The 16,928-nt window shown below is 37.6% G+C and overlaps 1 protein-coding gene across 5 annotated transcripts in view; it reads left to right on the forward strand.

Moving 5' to 3' along the window:
- VGLL3 (vestigial like family member 3) overlaps window positions 1–16,928 on the forward strand; it is a 53,845-nt gene that overhangs the window by 29,736 nt on the left and 7,181 nt on the right. The window lies entirely within an intron of this gene.

Below are 16,928 nucleotides of genomic sequence, written 5' to 3' on the forward strand. Positions count from 1 at the left end.
TCCCATGGAGTAAGGCATGACAGCATACTCCAGTATTTTTGCCTGGAGAATCCCATGGACAGAGGAGCTTGGTGGGCTATTTTCCATAGGGTCACAAAGAGTCAAACTTGACTGAAGTGACTTAGCATGCACGTATGCCCCACATCTTGTGTATTCATTTATCAGTAGTTTTTTTTTTTTTTTTCTACTTTTTGGCTAATAAGGATGATGCTGTAATGGATACTCATGTATAAGTTTGTGGGTGAACATATATTTTTAGTTTTCTTGGGTATGTACATACATAGTAGAACTATGGGGTTGAGAGAACCTCACTTTATTTTGATACCTATTTCTTAAAGATATAAAGAGAATTTACTTTAACTGTAATTAATTTTTAATTAAAATTATTTTTTAAAAGATTTATTACAGAATATTGTAATATAGTAATAAAATAGAGTTCTGCAGTTTGGTAGACAAAATTCTTCTCTAAGAAGAAGGAGAGATAGTCCATCTTTTCTAAAGGGCCCAAGGTAAGGTGAGGAGAGTGAGGTGCCGCAAAAGAAAATTTAAAGAGATATTCACTTTCTGGGGCATGCAAGCACATAAATCCTTAAATTTTGCCTCACCTTCCCTGGTTCTACTTTCGCTATCACTTATTGCTCCCTCTGTTGAATGGATATTACATATAGATCTCTTGGAATGATCAGTGTGTTGATATAATCATAGAGCATCTCTGTCTGCCCTCCTTGTGCAAAATATCCATCTTTACCAAAAGGCTGTTATCAAAATCTCACATAAAACTCTCCTCTATTCTTTAGCAGTCACAGAACTGGGTTCTGTTCCTTGAGAATGGTAGTTCCTAAATGTGACGAGAGACTTAACTGAAAAACAGAAAGATTTTTGGTGAGATGAATTTGTTAACATTGCCTTCTCTGTACATCCCATTGAGATCAGAACTCAGTTTATTATATAAAAGGCTATTATGCATTCTTTAGTAAATAAACATCTTAAATTTTGCTTAATAGATTTTTCCACCTGACTTTCTTTTGGGCACATTTAGGTTTTAGCATACATATTAACTTCTCATGGAATGCTCTTTGGGAAATGCTATTACTGTTTTTTTCATCATAAAAGCCATGTGCTTTTCAACTTCTACTAGTAACTTTCACCTAACATGTAGCTACTGTGAAGAGGTATAGTTTAGAAAGGGTAGATTGGTCTGAAGAAAATACCTAGAAGGGCAAACTAACTGAAGAAGAGAGAACTCAGGATATGGAGCATTAAATTCAGTAATCTCAGAGTATTGTATGGTACCCTTTGTATGTCAGGAAGAAGAGAGTTAAATGTGGAAATATTTGTGATTTTGACGCAATGCATTATTAGATATATATATCTGAATGCAATAATATCATGCTCAGATTTTTTAATGATGACATTAGGTAAATTCTGACTTACAGTTCATCTTTTAGTGGCCATAACCAAAAAATGCATCTTATAGAAATGCTGTCATATTTTCTGTTATTAACAACAATTTCTCTGATGTAGGACATAAAATGTTGCATATTCCAGCCAGCTTGAATTAATTTTTCAAGTAAGATTTGTTAATGAGGTCTTTTTTTTACTGAAATACAAAGTTGACTTTATTTGTAAGTTCCATTTCATCCACTGTATTTAAATTTACAGAAAGGAAAAAGAGTCATGCTTTGTGACTCTTTTCCTGTAAACACAAGCTGCTCAGGGCTTGAGATGGCTTTCATCTCTAGATTCACAGATTTATTTTTCTTAGCATCCCTCATGTTATTTTAGCTTCAATTTTGTTATAATTTTTTTTACTTTGAGGAATGTCACAATAATTCTATATAAAATATACATGAACAACTTAGAGTTGAGGTATACATGTTCTTGTTGCTAATACATGTTCTTGTTGCTAATGTATATTTAGGTAGCCTAAAATTTAATAAACCAAAGAATAGTCAGTAATGTTCTGTAGTATATCACAGGTTCAAGAAATCTGAAGCTAAAAGAGAATTAACATATTTATGTTCTTTCTGGTTTCTCAGACATTTTGTCATGTAAGCATTAACTGTTTGTGTGTAGCTCTTTCCAGATGGCATTAGTGGTAAAGAACCCATTTGCCAATGCAGGAGGCACAAATGTGACGTGCGTTCAATCCCTGGGTTGGGAAGATCCCCTGGAGGAGGGATGGCAACCCACTCCAGTATTCCTGCCTTGAGAATCCCAGGGACAGAGGAGCCTGGAGGGCTGTAGTCCATGGGGTCACAAAGAGTCCGACACAACTGAAGCGACTAAGCATATGTGTGTGTCTGTGCATGTGCATGCAGTTGTTTCTGGCTCTCTGTGACCCAGTGGACTATAGACTGCCAGGCCCCTATGTCCTTTCAATTTTCCAGAATTTTCCAGGCAAGAATACTGGAGTGAGTTGCCATTTCCTACTCCAGGGGATCTTCCCAATCCAGGGATTGAACCCATGTCACATTTGTGTCTCCTGCTTTGGCAGGAAGATTCTTTACCACCGGTACCACCTGGGAAGCTAAGCATTAACCATATGTTGGCTTACGTAGTAGATTCAATGAGTGAGTCACTATATGAATCTGCCCCAAAGTATGATTGTGGCCAGATATCAAGCAGTCAGCTCTCATTAATGAATATAACTTCAGATACTGAAATCAAGATTACTCATCATAGAATGGGACAGAGTTCCTCCTAGACAGAGAAAAACTGTAACTACAACAGTTAATAGATATGAAAATTTCTTGCTAAGTGGAGGCTATGAATTCTGAAGAGAGTTTTATACTGATGGGCTTGATTAACCTGGGTATAGATATACTCTGTTAAGAAATCTGGAAAAAATATTTTTGAACTCCTAAATTGTGATAGTGGATAGGGAGCATTGGGCAACAATAGGGAAGTGAGAAGTTCACAAATGACCTTACCTTTTTTTTATTCTTCATAGACACTTTGTGTCTGAAAATATTATGAGTAAAATCACCTTAAAAAGTTCTCTGAATTTTTTATGGTATAAGACCTGTAAACTACATATATATGTATGCATAACTATACTTTATAGTTATACATATATATTTATACATATGTATATATACATAAATACAGAGGAGCCTGGTGGACTGCAGTCCATGGGGTTGCTGAGTCGAACATGACTGGGTGACTTCACTTTCACTTTTCACTTTCATGCATTGGTGAAGGAAATGGCAACCCACTCCAGTGTTCTTGCCTGGAGAATCCCAGGGATGACGGAACCTGATGGGCTGCCGTCTGTGGGGTCGCACAGACTTGGACACGGCTGAGGCGACTTAGCAGCAGCAGCAGCAGCATATACATAAACATATATGTGCTATCCTTAATCACTCAGTTGTATCCGACTCTTGAGACCCCATGGACTTAGCCCACCATGCTCTTCTGTCCATGGGGATTTTCCAGGCAAGAATACCAGAACAGGTTGCCATGCCCTGCTCCAGGCGATCTTCCCACCCCAGGGATCAAACCCAGATCTCCCGCATTGCAGGCGGATTCTTTACTGTCTGAGCCACCAGGGAAGCCCATACATATCAAGTTTAATCTGAATCTTCTTATCTGAATATTTTGTGAAAAAGACATCTTTCATAAATGACAAAATGTATTTTAATGCAATCTAAATTGTAATTATTGCTCACAGTTATTATATAGTGTTCCCTTAGAAATAGGCTAATTAAATTACTTCTTTGCTTAGGATCATGGTAGTCAATCTTGCTTAATACTATATGGATGCTTTACATTGAAATCCATTAGAAATATAAATATCTTTGTTTTATCAGATGCAGGAAATAAAAGACCAGAGTACAAATAGTTCACTTACTAGAGCAGCAAATGGACAAGCAGTTTCTGTCTATGAAAGAGAAATGGATATCAAGTTACAACTTGCTCTTTCATCCAGTCTGTAAGTTACCATCTCTCTAGGTCACATCTCAAAACCATGCTATCTTGGAGGTGGTCTGGTGCTGACAAGCCTGGGCAAAACTTACGCATGAAAGTTCTCAGAATAAACTTGCCAAGCTATTTTAACATCTCATTTTAAAATGTCACATATTTTGGTATTTGGATTACTAAGGATATCAAAATCATGGAGCTTTGCATAAAATAACTTCTTTGAGTTTATTTCTCTCTATAATAGATATATACATTTACAAAAAAAGACTAGAGGAAACCTAGAGTTACCAACCTAAGACATTTGAATATTTACCTGATAACCTACTGCTCCAATTCCAGGCTTTACAGTGAAAGAGAGATGTACCAAATTTGGAGAGAAATCATCTCATTTCAGTTCAGTGCAGTACAGTTGCTCAGTCGTGTCTGACTCTTTGTGACCCCATGAACCGCAACACGCCAGGCCTCCCTGTCCATCACCAACTCCTGGAGTCTACCCAAACCCTTGTCTATTGAGTCAGTGATGACATCCAACCATCTCATCCTCTGTCGTTCCCTTCTCCTGCCCTCAGTCTTTCCCAGCATCAGGGCCTTTTCAAATGAGTCAGCTCTTTGCATCAGGTGGCCAAACTATTGGAGTTTCAGCTTCAACATCAGTCCTTCCAATGAACACCCAGGACTGATCTCCTTTAGGATGGACTGGTTGGATCTCCTTGCAGTCCAAGGAGTCTCAAGAGTCTTCTCCAACACCACAGTTCAAAAGCATCAATTCTGTGGCACTCAACTTTCTTTATAGTCCAACTCTCACATCCATACATGACTACTGGAAAAACCATAGCCTTGACTAGACGGACCTTTGTTGGCAAAGTGATGTCTCTGCTTTTTAATATGCTGTCTAGGTTGGTCATAACTTTCCTTCCAAGGAGTGTCTTTTAATTTCATGGCTGCAGTCACCATCTGCAGTGATTTTAGAGCCCAGATAAACAAAGTCAGCCACTGTTTCCACTCTTTCCGCATCTATTTGCTATGAAGTGATGGGAATCATCTAGAACCACAGTAATCATTAACAGGATAGTATGAATTATATGAAAATATTAAAACACTAAGACATTTTTCAGTATAAAGAAGAGAGTGAATTAAAGCAACATATATAATAAAGGCTTAACTACAATCCATGTCACTCCTTCCTACTTTACCACTTCTTTTTAGCTTAGTTATTACTCATTTAATACGGTTATGAGGACTGTGGGGTTGGTGATTCATTGTAGTCTTTCCTAACATTATTAATGATTTTTACAAATAAGGGAATTAAGGAATTTTATTTAATAGTGTCATAGAATAGACAGAGAAGCTTACTTCTAATCATTTGATTTCAGCAGGGAGACACATTAAATGGCTTTTTAATATAGAAGCCAGCCCTAGGACTATGTGATTTTTCAGTGACAGCTGTGCTGGTCGATAGAGATTTACAGATTTCTGGATACTTACCTTGAAGGCATTATCTTAATTAGGATAACTAAAATGCCACAGAGAAATAGTTGTGTATTAAAAAAAAATACTAGGAAGAATATTTGTAAACTAATACTTCCTGTGGACTTTTACTGTTGTTTTGACAGTTTACTATGACTTGATAACATAAAGACTCTAGTAATTAACAGCTGATTGCTCCACTCTTTCTGCAAACCTTTGTTTTGCTTTTGGCCTGTGGCATAAGCCTATTTTCCACTGAAAGAAAAAAAAGTACTGAAAGTATGTTACAGTATTTACACACTCTTGAATAGTGTTAGTTGTGTAAGGCACATGTCCAGAATGACAGTTCTGTGACCAGAAGGGTAATGGAAACCGTCTTTGAGATGCATGTAGAATGCCAGTAGATCCCAGCCAGAGAGTGAGATCTGCGTTAAAAGTAGCAGGATGGTGAATCAGAGGCAGAAATACATTCCAGAGCACGGCTGTCAGTTTCCAGCATCCAGGGCTAGATTCTGCAGGACCTTGATGAAACTCCCCTGCTCCCAGAGTGCTGTAGATCTTCCCCATTCTCTGTCCTGGCCCTTCATCCAGAGGGGTGTGTGTGTGTGTGTGTGCACGCATGCGTGTGTGTGCTTAGTCATGTCCTACTCTCTGCACCCCCATGGAGGCTCCTCTGTCTATAGGATTTCCCAGGCAAGAATATTGGAGTGGCATTGCCATTTCCTACTCCAGGGGATCTCCCAGACCCAGGGATCAACCCACGTCTCTTGAACTTCCTGCGTTGGCAGGTTGATGGTTACCTGGGAGCCACCTGGGAAGCCCATCCTTAGGATGGTGCCATAATGTTACAATGCCCAAAGCATGGAGGTTTCCTCTCAGAGGTTCTCTTCCAGTCTTACAGGACAAATACAGATGCCTTCTGAGAGAATTGTGAATGTTTTAAGATGCATTTGTATAATAATACAAATAAATGCCTCTGTGTGTGTGTGTGTGTGTGTGTGTATAAATCCTTGTAAAACACATCTTGGTTAAGGGAAAATGCTATTTTTCATATATTGCTGTTACAAAATTAGAGAAGTGTAAGCTTTTTTTTTTTTTTTAAGTAAACTGAAATATATACTACAGTTAAAAATTCTCCTAAATTTTGACTCCTCTTGTGAGTCTGTACCACACAAATACAAGCAGCAGCATGTGAGAACAGGTACAAAAATGTTTACTGTGACAATGTTCATAGTATCTCAGAAGTGGAATCAAGTGATTGCCATTAACAGGGTATCTATGAGTGACGTATGTTTTGTGTGATGCTGCTGACCAAAAAAAAAAAAAAAAAAAAAGATGAAGCAGCACATTTAGATGCCCTTTTCTTAAAAAGACTTATATGGACCGTTTTTAAAGTCTTTATTGAATTTGTTACAATACTGCTTCTGTTTTATGTTTTGGCTTTTTGGCCCCAAGGAATGTGGGATCAGGGACCCAACCTGCAAACCCTTCATTGAGAGGCAAAGTTTTAACCACTGGACCATCAGGGAAGACCCTGTATGTCTTTTTTTGGGAAAAAAACAGATGGCAAGAAGTCCTGTATATGTATTTATGAATTTCAGTGAAAGCGGAGAAGACTAGCTTGTTAATTTGTGTTTCCTTTTGGGACTGAAGGTATTGTGGTCACTAATGTGGTTTAAGGAGGAGAGAAGGAGGAATTTATAAGAGAAAAATATGTTGGAGTGTGTGTGTGCATATGTGTATTCCTGTGTATGTATGAGAAAGAGACAAGGAAAAAGAGGAGAAATATTGATTTTTATCAATAATTTACTCTTCCTTCCAAACTTAGGGAGCTAAGGTGAAGAATTGATGGTAAAATGATGGTAAATATACAGGGAGCATTAATCTTTGCAGTGTTTATGGAAAAAGCAGAGGGCTGGATGGTAGATTCCTGGACCTGTATTTTCTCTTAGCTATTTTGTGCTGAGCAGATCTCATAATCTCTCCACTCCTCTTTCTTAGATGCAGAATAGAGATGATGCTTCCTACTCTGACATGACCAGGAGATTCCAATGAGCTAATGCACATGGCCATGTTTTCTAGATGGTGACACATAGTGCAGAACTAAAGTTCTCATTATTCTTCATACGTATGGTACTTTTCAAACAGAAAACAAAGTCACACTGGAGATGTGAGGCATCATGCATGATAGAGATGCAAACTTTAAATTTTTCCATCACTTCCTGTTTCTAGTTTAATTTATTTCTGTTCCTGAAGAATAGCTGTAGTATTTCTCAGAGCCAAATTTTCCAGTAGTGGTGTCAGCTGGTGTTGGCCGTACAATGAAAACCGGGTACTTTTACATTATTGAGCAGGTTATGAGAAAAGGGATGATAAAGAATCAAGCAGATAAGGATTTGAAGGGTCATCAGAATATTCTCACATTTTGAAATATAGTTTTCTCCATCTGGAACTCTCTACTATGTGGTTCAGTTCAGTTCAGTTCAGTGGCTCGGTAATGTCTGACTCTTTGTGATCCCACAGACTGCAGCACACCAGGCCTCCCTGTCCATCACCAATTCCCGGAGTTTACTCAAACTCATGTCCATTGAGTCTGTGATACCATCCAACCATCTCATTCTCTGTCGTCCCCTTCTCCTCCTGCCTCCAATCTTTCCAAGCATCAAGGTCTTTTCAAATGAGTCAGCTCTTCGCATCAGGTGGCCAAACTATTGGAGTTTCAGCTTCAGCATCAGTCCTTCCAATGAACACCCAGGATTGATCTTTAGGATGGACTGGTTGGATCTCCTTGCAGTCCAAGGGACTCTCAAGAGTCTTCTCCAACACCACAGTTCAAAAGCATCAATTCTGTGGCACTCAGCTTTCTTTATAGTCCAACTCTCACATCCATACATGACCACTGGAAAAACCATAGCCTTGACTAGATGGACCTTTGTTGGCAAAGTGATGTCTCTGCTTTTTAATATGCTGTCTAGGTTGGTCATAACTTTCCTTCCAAGGAGTAAGCGTCTTTTAACTTCATGGCTGCAATCACCATCTGCAGTGATGTTGGAGCCCTCAAAAATAAAGTCAGCCTCTGTTTCCTGATCTATTTGCTATGAAGTGATGGGACTGGATGCCATGATCTTAGTTTCTTGAATGTTGAGCTTTAAACCAACTTTTTCACTCTCCTCTTTCACTTTCATCAAGAGGCTCTGTAGTTCTTCTTCACTTTCTGCCATAAGGGTGGTGTCATCAGAGATTACTAAAAAATACATCCTATCTCATTATGATTATGGGTTATTGGAATATTTGTTCTTGTCATTCATAGATTGAAAGGAAATTTTATGTGCAGAACAAGGAAGTTAGATTATGCATGTAGTTAAATGCACCAAAACCCCATTAATAAAGTATTTGCTATCTTCAAAAGTTGTGAACTAAAATGTGTTCTTTTCCATTCTAGTATTAATTTTATGAACAAGTTTCTATGGGTAGCTATATAAATTGGGTGGCATCTCTTGCTTTATGAAATGTTTTCTTAAAAATTGCAAGCAAAGTTGGGCTACAAAGTTTTCTTTTGTTTTCATGAAGGAGTTGTCATCAATTGGCGATTTTGTCAAAGTACACAATGTCTTCCCGAGAGAAGTTTATTTGCTTGCCTGGGAGAGGAGCTATAGAGATTGGAAAACTCCTATTTAATTATTACATGATTCCAAATAAATAACCACTCAAAGCATTAAAAGGCTTGTTTCAGGGGTTAGAATATTTTGTATCCACAAATTATATTTTCAGTTCAGTTCAGTTCAGTTCAGTCGCTCAGTCGTGTCCGACTCTTTGCGACCCCATGAGTCACAGCATGCCAGGCCTCCCTGTCCATCAGCAACTCCCGGAGTTTACTCAAACTCATGCCATTGTATCACAGATAGTGGTACATCTAAAAGAAACAGTGCGAATGACAAAATCTGTTTCATAACTTGTATCCAGGCAATTTTATATTAACTTTCAAATAGCCTATAAAGATTCTACACAAAATTTTATGTGGCCTGTGGAATTGACAGGTTCTTTTTATTCACTTTCTGGCTAACTCTTCTCTTATTCTGTTTATCAACAATATAATGTTTCACAAACAGTTGTCTGTGGCCAACATGTTCTGAATTCCTTGGCAAAAAGATGACCAAAAAAATTCTTGCAGGAGACCAATGAGAGGCCAAAATATGCCATTTTTTTGTTTGTTTGTTTGTTTGGTTACAGCCTGATATAGTAGGGATTTAATTTTGTCAACCACAAGCATGTGTTACAATGCTTATTTTCATAGCCGCCTTGTTTGAGCACTATCAGATGATACTTAGCATCTTCACAGTCACTGAAGCCCTATTTATGTTTGCTTTGATTGGACAGAGGTTTCTGGAATATGTCAGAGAGGACCCTTGTGTTCATGTCACAGAGAAGTGAGATGAAAAATTACTGATGTCAGTGAAGAATTGATCTATATGCAACATGTCTCATTCTTACTGAATATTTTCCAATATGGTTTGATTTAATGGGGAGAATGATTACTTAAACTAAGTAGCCTTAAAAAATACATTGTACTTCTGCAGTTAAAATTTGAGAGTCCTTAACTAACTCATAGTTTCAGGTAGAATACTTGCTGTGCTGATGTTGTGTCCCTAATTAAGGTTTTATGGATAAGCAGTGGATCCAGATTACCTCTTCCTCTGGTTGGATTATCTATTTTCTGGATCGTAAAGCTGTCACTGCATAACCTAGAAACCTTTTTAAAGATGCATGTTTGGCTGCATTTGTTATCCAGCAGATGTCTGGATAGTTAGAATCTCTTGAGAGTATTATAACTTGTGGTTTCAGTTACAATAAATGATCCAGGCGTTTCTTTCTTTTTTTTTTTTTTGGTCTTGTTCCTCTCCAGTTCTGGGGGAAAGTCTGTAGAAGAAATTACAGGAGGTATTTTATTTCACTCTTCCCCATTCCTTTTTCCCTTTATTCTTTGTTTCTGTCTTCAAAGTTACTTTTTATCTGCTTTTGAAATTGAGGTCGCTGACTTGCTGAGCAGTGTCTCCACACCATATTGCACCTCCTGGGCCCCTGCTTCTCTCAGCCAAGAGGTTATCACACTGACATTCATGTTTTGAGCATGGTAAATTGCTGCTATGATCAAAAACTCTACTCAATGCTCTGTGGTGACCTAAGTGGGAGGGAAATTCAAAAAAGAGTAGATAATGTGTACGTATACCTGATTCACTTGCTGAAACAGCAGAAGCTAACACAGCATTGTAAAGCAACTATACTCCAGTGAAAACTTAAAAAACAAAGAACAACAGCAACAAAAAACTATCAACTCTGTGATTTGTATTTTATATTTTTCCAAAAGGTCAGTTGTAGAATGACTGGTTCAGATTTGTAATTACATATCCTGATGCTTAAAGTACTTGCCAGCTCCCTCCCAGCTGAGCATTTAAAGTGCAGGAATCTGAGGAAATGGATATCGGTAAGGGCAAAAGCTGGAGAGTCGGTGGAGAGTTTGTGGTTCTGGGGGGAGGAGGGTTCTGAGAAGGCAGACTAAGTGTGCTTGCCGCTTGGGCCAGGAGCAGAGGGAGACACCTGGCCCTGAACTGCTAGTCACCTGCACTCTTGGCCTCAGGTGTATGGGTCCCGTGCTGCTTCCACTAATGTAGTAAATTACGGTCTACCAGTAACATCAAGTTCAATGGGCTTTGAATTTCTCCTTCTCTTTTGAATATGAATTAAAGATATTTTGACAGGTTTAGACAGCTTTCACCTCATTGATTCTGACAAGACTACTACATGGAAATTTTAAGACAATTCTAAATATACCCAGGAAAATACCTCTACTCACTGAGGATGCGCCCTCTGCTAATAAATGATTATGCTCTCATAGTTAGGTATATTTTGTCATTGTTTTAGTATGTAAGAGTTGTAATGATACATGGATAATTGTAATTCAGTTTAACAATAATTTAATCTTTGGTCTGGTTCAAGAATAAATTCTTGTTTGTGATGACTTTTAAAATAATTATTGTTCAAAGGTTAGGTAGTAAGTATGGAGATAATTAGTGCTCACTAAATTGGCCAAAAATGTGTGTGATACATGAAAAAAAATACTAATATACCTAATATACAAAAAGCATTTAGAAATCAATGAGAAAATTATTTTTTTATTAATCAAAGCATAGAAAGTCAGTCAAAAGATAAAACAGAGAGGAAGAAATACTAAATCATGTAATGTTCAGCTTCAGGAGAACTGAAGGAAATGCAAATTGAAACAATTAGATACATTGAATCAATAATAATTATAATAGCAAAAATATGAATGTTGATGCAAACTTCCTGAAACATTTACCACTCACCATGAAATATGTAAGTATAAATATATTTATACGCTTGGGTTCAGCGATTATACAAATGTATTTTCAGGAAGTTATCTTATTATCTACTAAAATATTCACATAAGCAGCAAATATATTTTTATATGCACACACACACTGTGTATATATTCAAATGATGCCTATCTATATGGAATTGAGTAATTTATGTTATAGGGAAGAATGAATATTATGCATATTGAAGAATCAATATTCTGGCATGAAATGATTTTGCAAGTCAATATTGCCTGTGAAATAAGCATTGTCACATTGGATAAACAGTGGTGTATGTATGTACATCTGAAGTATACTCAGCAAGTTGTGTGATGACAGGGTACATTATATAGAACTTTTACTTTCTAAATACTTCATAACTTGATCCTTAAACAACAAATCTATGATATTTTTAGGGTTTTTTTTGAAGTTTTAAGAACAAATGAAGGGAATTCTTCCTGATGCTTAAACATGATCTATCTTGATATTTACCTGCAATGAAATCAGTTCCCAAATTGAATAGCCCTCCACTCTTATTTTTATCCCTTCATTGGTGTTAAAGTACTAGCCCCGTCTAGATCTTATTTAAACATTCTTCATTAGCATTTAAACTGGTTGCCCAGGTGTTCAAACAAATGCAGTTGTATGATAATTATCAGTGATAATTTTATAAAGTAGAAGAAGATAATGTGACTGTCCCTCATATCACGTAGCTTGTTATCATTTGACAATGTGTCAGTGTCAGATGTTAGGCTATTGGTGAAGGCTGGGTATTTTGATATAGCATCCAATACAGCATCGTGTATATTTATATTTGTGATAATTATGACTTTTCTCTATTAAAGCAAGGATGAAGCAGGTATTCATGTTTTAAATGTAGAAATAAACCACCAGCGTCTTTTAATATAGTATCAAGCAGTCTGATCCACAGGGGTTTTCTAGACTCTTAATATCTATGAAACTAAGTTTTCATTTAAGTATTTTCTTTACTTTTCAGTCATAAAATATTCCACCTGCACATCCAGGTTTTATGTTCCTATTTTTCTTCTCTTTTTTTCAACAGCATATTCACCAGTGCATGGTTACCACATTACCTCTTTTATCTCCAGCAATAAAATTAATTGGAATCATATTAAAGTTACTTAAGAGTGATAGTCAGTGATGTTGTCAAGGAATTATTCTTCTTTAGAAGTAGGATATGCTTTTCTAGTGGATATGACTGATGATCATATGGTCCTAAAACTCAGGTGTGCTGGCGTATAACATTTTCCGTAAGCCAGTTTATTATTTACTTCTACCCAGTAGCAGAAAATTTAGCTTTTCAATTCATTTTCTCTAAATTTATTTTATTCAAGTATAGTTGATTTACAGTGTTGTTAATTTCTGCTACACAGCAAAGTGACTAAGTTGTATATACATTCTTTTTTATATTCATTTCCTTTAGAGGATATTGATTATAGTTCCCTGTGCTATACTTCATCAATTACTTCATCAATTCTGAGTATTTGTAGTCCAGTCCAATGATTTCTTCATTGCTCAGTTTAAAACCCTGTCCTACTTCTAGTTGAACCCTCTTCTCAGATGCTTCTCTCACTCTCCCTAGGGATTGCCTCTGTTTCCCCAGTTAGTCATATCATGAACATTGTCGATTAAGTGGTTGCTGTCTGCTTCTTAGCTTTGTTATTTTGCTCCCGTCTTGCTTTTGTTTGGAGACATATCCTCTCTCCCGCCATTTCACTATGCGTTCTCCATACGGTGCTGCAGTGATGACTATTGACTCTGTTTGACTTCCTAAAGTCTGTGATGCCTCTGAGGTGCTCAGCTGGGGTAGCTCATATCCCTTTTTATGCCATGGGGTACCCACATCACAGCTATGGGATAAAGAGGCAGGCCTGCAGAAATCTCTCTGAAGCAGCTTGTTTGAGGAGCTCATGGGAACTTTAAGATCTTTTCATCAGACACCTAGGAGCTGAAGAAAACAAGGGTGGGGGAAGTTTCTAGGCTTTCTCTGCTTAGGCACACCCTGCTGCCAAGTCCACTTCCTTATTCCCAGAGGTTTATTTGCAAGAGGAGAAATCCGTGAAGCAATAGGCTCCCAAAAATTTCAGCTAGAAAATGAGTTACAATGCCTTGTTATATAGTCAGATTCTTCAAATTTTAAAGGGAAATCCTAATATGATCTCTTTTAACCAAAGCGTCTTTCCTACTCCTAAGTATTCAGTGTATCTTTCCTGTGTTTGTACTTCAGTTGTTCTATCCCTGGATTTGGTTTTTCTTTTCTCTTTTGATGGTCAGGTGGTGGTGGTATTGGAACTGAAGGGAGAAACTGGGTCTGTGGGCTTGTGTTTTCTTTCAGGGTTTTCTCCTGACTTGATTTCAGACTCTCAAACTCTGAATCCAGCAGGGTGATGTCTTTGTTCTTTGGTCCCATTTCTGACAAACACGTCGTGGGTCAGACGGCCACCCTATGTCTTCAGATTTCATGCTGTGGCAGTTTATTTGGGTGGGGGCAGGGAGGATTGGTTACACATCTCTTCATAAAACATGTCCTGTTACACGATCTGAAGGATAACAAACTACTGTGTAATCATCTTCTGTGACTTAGAAAAGCTTTGCAAATGTATAGTTTAAAAAAAACACAGAGCTATTTTATTAACACTGGTATCAGTGCTGATAAATCAGGGTGTTTCTAAATAGTGCAAAAATCAATAGTTAAAATGTATTGACTTTTCTTTGAATTGATTTAATGAAAGGATTTTGACTCAGGGAATTGCAAGAATACAGGCTGGTGTCACAGCCTGCAGACAATATAATGCACAAAAGGGGAGCCATATACATTGTGGTTGAAACCATTGACTCTGATATCAGGCCACCAACTTTCAGTCCTGGTTCTACCACATAATAGTTGGCATAACCTCTCTTCTCTCAGTTTTCTCATTTGTAAAATGAATATATATATCCATAAAATATAAGTATATATATAGCATGATTGGAAGCATTAAATGAGATATTTTACATTAAATAGCACAATGTCTAGTGTGTTCAACCCTAAGAAAGTATTTGCTAACACTGTCATTGTGATGTTTATTTTACTTTCTCTGAACATATCACAAAGTAAACAATAAACCTAAAACTGAGTTACTAATATCAAGAGATAAACATGGGTGATTTCAGCAAGCCAGTAAGTAGATTTCAAAATGTGTTATAAACTAATTTCATATAGGTTTGAGTTAGAGGAGTGAGAAGCAAAGAAAAAAAAATCCTGAGTAGTAGCAAAATAATAGCAGAGTGAATTTTATGTTCTTGTAAGAAAATGTGGGGAACCCCCAAGTATCTGTAGATTGTGTAAGGATCATGGATTAAAGATACATGCACCCAGTTCCCTCACTTCATGGCAAATGGAAGGGGAAAAAGTGGACAGATTTTCTTTTCTTGGACTCTAAAATCACTGTGGGAGCTTCCCTGGTGGCTCAGCAGTAAGAAATTACCTGCAATGCAGGAGACACAGGAGACTTAAGTTTGATCCCTGGGTTGGGAATATCCCCTGGAGGAGGGCATGACAACTCCTTCCAGTGTTCTTGCCTGGAGAATCCCATGGACAGAGGAGCTTGGCAGGCTATAGCCCATACGGTCGCAAAGAGTTGGACAGGACTAAAGCAACTGGAGCACAAAATCACTGTGGACGGTGACTACAGCCGTGAAATCAAAAGACTGTTGCTCCTTAGAAGGAAAGCTATGAAAAAACCTAGACAGCATATTAAAAAGAAAAGACACCACTTTGCCAGCAAAGGTCTGTACAGTCAAAAGTATGACTTTTACAGAAGTTGTGTATGAGTGTGCAAGCTGGACCACAAAGAAGGCTGAGCACTGAAATTGATGCTTTCAAACTGCGGTGTTGGAGATGACTCTTGAGAGTCCCTTGGACAGCACGGAGATCAAACCAGTCAATCCTAAAGGAAATCAACTCTGAATATTGGTTGAAAGGACTGGTGCTAAAGCTGAAGCTCTAGTAGTTTGGCCAGCTGATGTGAAGAGCTGACTCATTGAACTAGACTCTGATGTTGGGAAAGACTGAAGGCAAAGGAGAATGGGGGTGGCAGAGGATCATATGGTTAGATAGCATCACTGACTCAATGAACAGGAATTTGAGCAAACTCTAGGAGATTGTGGAGGACAGAGGATTCTGGCATGCTACAGTTCATGGGGTTAAAAAGGGTGGGGCATGTCTTAGTGACTGAACAAGACCACATTAAGACTCATGGGTTAATGATTTCGTCTCCTTTCACCACTGGGAAAACTAAGTGTGCTGACTGATTCTTAAATATTTTGATCTTCCTTCAACAAGTGTTTAACAAGAAAAATCATAGCCCTGTTACAACTTACTAGTAGTAGAGTCTTTTGTCTGTGGTTGTTCCTTTTCTTTATACTTATTTTGAAATTTACAGGTATGGATACTTGGTAATCAAAGGAAAAGTTATATTTATGTCCCATCACTGAGAAGAAATAAAGCCAAAAGGACAACCTTAGCCATTTAATATGTTGTAGGCCATAGGTGAATTGATTTTTTAAGGTTTGCTTTAGATAATGCAGACTTGGAAACAAAACAGTTGAAGAGCGAGAGTTATCCAGCCACTAACTCTGATTAGAATATTTAGGACTATGTTAAGTAGCATAATCCTTGTCCACAGAAAAAGGCTAACATGATTTTGGTGGAGTCATCTCTCTTTGCAAGGCAAACTAGGGATTGCTTTTGTTTAAGAAGAAAAAAAGACACTTAAACCACTTGATTATTCCAACACTATTCATGACTTGCAGTGCTGACATTCTATAGATTGATGGGGTCTTCAAGTGTGGAAAATACTGAGTCATACAGAAGATGAGACGTTCTAATAATGAAAAAAATATTTATGCAGTCAGCAGATTGTCGGTTAAGGTGGTTTAGATTATAAAAGTCACCCAACGGAGACTTTGTCAGGTTGCAAATTATTCTGGCCACAAAATTATTTGAAAATGAATAAAGCAAACTTAGAGTGAGTGGATATGACCCAGATCCTCTTTGTTTTTTTTCTTCCTCCTCCTCTTCTTTTGAAATGGGAAAGGGAAACTGTGGACTCTCTGTCTAAACATAATGGTAGTACATGAGATAAAACTTAAGATGGAACTAAT

This window comes from Muntiacus reevesi, chromosome 21, assembly GCF_963930625.1.
Source record: "Muntiacus reevesi chromosome 21, mMunRee1.1, whole genome shotgun sequence".
Classification (NCBI taxonomy): domain Eukaryota; kingdom Metazoa; phylum Chordata; class Mammalia; order Artiodactyla; family Cervidae; genus Muntiacus; species Muntiacus reevesi.